Raw genomic sequence first — 3,433 nt, 5'->3', positions numbered from 1 at the left:
AGGCACCCCCGTCGGGCCCGATAGCCGTTTGGGCACTAAACGAGCTCCGTTCCCAAAAGCGTCTCCTGGCACAGCTTTTCTTCACTCGTTTTGAACCCCTGGCGTTTTCAGATTTCGCCCGTGAAAAGTTCGCGACAAAAAAATTGGTCCGCGGGCACCCCGCCCAACCCGATAGCTGTTTGGGCACCAAACGAGCTCCGTCCAAAAATCGTCTGGCACACGGCTTTTCTCATCGTTCTGAACCCCTGGGTTCGTTTCAGATTTTTGCCCGCCGGAAAGTTCACGCAACCAAAATTGAGCTCGGGGCCCCTCGCAGCCCGATAGCCGTTTGGGGAACTAAAAGAGCTCCATTCCCAAAACCGTCTACGCGCACGGCCTTTTCTCATCGTTCTAAACCCCTGGTTCGGTTTTTAGATTTTCGCCACCAAAAAGTCCGCGCACAAAAATTGGGCCCCAGGGCACTCTCTTGAGCCCGATAGCGTTGGGGCACCAAACGTGCTCTGTTCCAAACACACGTCTGCTTGCACGGCTTTTTTCATCATAATGAACTTGGTCTTTTTCAGATTTTCGCCCGCCGGAAAGTTCGAGCACAAAAATTGGGCCCCTGGGCACACCCCGCCAGGCCGATAGCCGTTTGGGGCACCAAATGAGCTCCGTTCCCAAAATCGTTGTGCGCACGGCTTTTTTTCATCGTTCTGAACCCTTGGGCCCTGTTTTCAGATTTTTACCCGTCCAGAAAGTCACTGCACACAAAAATTGGGCCCTGAGGCACCCCCATCGGCGCCGATGGCCGTTTGGGGCACAAAACGGAGCTTACGTTTTAAACCATATCGCGCACGACCTATTTCTCATCGTTCTGAAACCCCTGGGTCCGATTCAGATTTTCTCCGCCTGAAAGTTTTGCACAAAATTCGGGCCCGAGGGCACCCCTACCGGCCGCGATAGCCCTGTTTGGGTCACCAAATCGAGCCTCACGATTCCCAAAACCGTCTGTGCCACGACTTTTTTCTCATTCGTTCTGTACCCCTGGGTCCATTTTTAGATTTTCGCCCGCCGAGAGTTCGCACACAAAAATTGGGCCTCGGGGCACCACGTTCGGGCCCGATAGCCATTTGGGGCACCAAACGAGCTTCGTTCCCAAAAAACCGTTTCCGCGCATGGCTTTTTTCTCATCGTTCTGAACGCCTAGGTTCGTTTTCCGTTATTTCGTTCCGAGGAAAGTTCGCGCACAGAAATTGGGCTCTAGGGCACCCTTGCGGGGCCCCGATAGCCGTTTGGGAGCACCAGAACGAAGGCTCCGTACCAAATAAACCGTCTGCGCGCACGACTCTTTTCTCATCGTCTGAACGCTGGGTCGTTTTCGGATTTTCGCTCGCCAGGAAATGTTCCGCACATAGAATTGGGCTCCGTAGGCACTCTCGCCAGGTCGATAGCTGTGGTGGGCACCAACGAGCTCCGTTTCCCAAAATCGGTCAGCGCTCACGGCTTTTTTCTCATCGTTCTGTAACCCCTGGGTTCGTTTTAAGAATTTCGCCAGCCGTGAGAGTTCGACACAAAAATTTAGGCCCGGGGATCCCCGTGGGGCCGGAAAGCCGTTTAGGGCACCAAACGAGTTCCGTTCACAAAAATCGTCTGCGTGCACGGCTTTTTCTCATTTGTTGCTAAACTGCTAGGTCGTTTTTCAGATTTTCGCCCGCCGGAAAGTTCGCGCCACAGAAATTGCAAGCCCCGGGACACCCCGCCGGGCTTTGATAGCTGTTTGGGGGCACCAAACGAGTCGTTACCAAAACCGTTTTGCACGCATTGGCTTTTTCTATCGTTTCTGAACCCCTGGATCTGATTTTTAAGATTTTCGCCCGCCGGAAAGTTGCGCGCACAAAATTGTTCCCCAGGACACCCCTGCCGGGCCCGATAGCCGGGATCGGGGACATCAAACAAGCTTCGTTCCCAAAGCCGTCTGCGGCGCACGACTGTTCTTATCGTTCTTAACCCCTGGGTCCTTTTAAGATTTACGCCCGCCGGAAAGTGCACACAAAAATTGGCCCACGGGCACCCCACCAAGCTCGATACCTTTGGGGCACCAATCGAGCTTCCATTCCTAAAATCGTCTGCACGCACGGCTTTTTCTCATCGTTCTTGAAACCCTGGGTTTGTTTTTCCAGATTTTCGCCCCGTCGGAAAGTTCGTGCACAAAAAATTGGGCCCCATGGCCCCCCCGTTCGGGCCCGATAGCCGTTTTGAGCACCAAAAACGAGCTCCGTTTCCCCCAAAACCGTCTGAACGCATGACTTTTTCTCATCGTTTGAACCCTGGGTCCATTTTTCATATTTTCGCCAGCCGGAAACTTCGCCCACAAAAATTGGGCCTCGGCCACAAAAAAAGAGCTCTGTTCCTAAAAACCGTTTGTGCGCACGGCTTTCATATTCTGCAACCCCTAGTCCATTTTAAGATTTTCGCCCTCCCGAAAAGTTCGCGCACAAAAAATTGCGGCCTCGGGCACCCCACGCGGCCCAATGGCGTTTGGGAAGCACCAATACGAGCTCCGTTCCAAAAAACCGTCTGCGCGCACGAACTTTTTCTCATCGTTCGAACCCCTGGGTCCATTTTCAGATTTTCGCCCGCCGGATTGTTCGCGCACAAATTGGGCCCTAAGCACCTCGTCGGGGCCCGATAAGCCGCTTTGGGGCACAAACGAGGCTCTGTTCTCAAAACCGTCTCGCGCCACGGCTTTTTCTCATCGTTTCTAACCTTCTAGGCCAAGTTTTAAGATTTTCGTCCTGCCCGGAAAGTTCACGAACAACAAAAATTTGGCCCGGGGCACCCTTGCCAGACTCGATGGCCAGTTTTGGGGCACCAAACGGAGCTTCCTTTCCAAAAAAACCGTCTAGCGTGCACGTGCTTTTTCTCAGTTCGTTCTGAACCCCAGGTCTGTTTTTTAGTTTTCGCCGCTGGAAAGTTCGCGCCACACAAAAATTGGGCCCCGGGGCAACCCCGTCGGGCCCGATATTCCGGTTTGGGGCACAAACGAGCTCCGTTCCCAAAACCGTTATTTCGCGTAAAGCTTTTTCTCATCGTTCTAAAACCGATGGGTTCGTTTTATTGATTTTCGCATTGCCGGAAAATTCGCGTAACAAAAAATATGGCCCGGGACACTGCCGCGTCGGTGCCGATAGTCGTTTGTGGCACCTAACGAGCTTCCGTTCCAAAAAAACCCAATCTACGCACACGGCTTTTCTCATCGTTCTGAACCCCAGGGTTTCGTTTTCCAGATTTTTCCCACCGAAAATTCCGCGCACAAAAATTGCCTCAACGGGGCACCCCCTTCGGCCCAATATCCGTTTGGGGCACCAAACGAGCTCCGTTCCTAAAACCGTATTTGCGCAAGGCTTTCCCATTGCTTCTGAACCCCTAATGGTCCGTTTTCAAATTTTTC

This window comes from Benincasa hispida, chromosome 1 (assembly GCF_009727055.1).
Source record: "Benincasa hispida cultivar B227 chromosome 1, ASM972705v1, whole genome shotgun sequence".
Classification (NCBI taxonomy): Eukaryota; Viridiplantae; Streptophyta; class Magnoliopsida; order Cucurbitales; family Cucurbitaceae; genus Benincasa; species Benincasa hispida.
Note: the sequence above shows the minus strand (reverse complement) of the source record.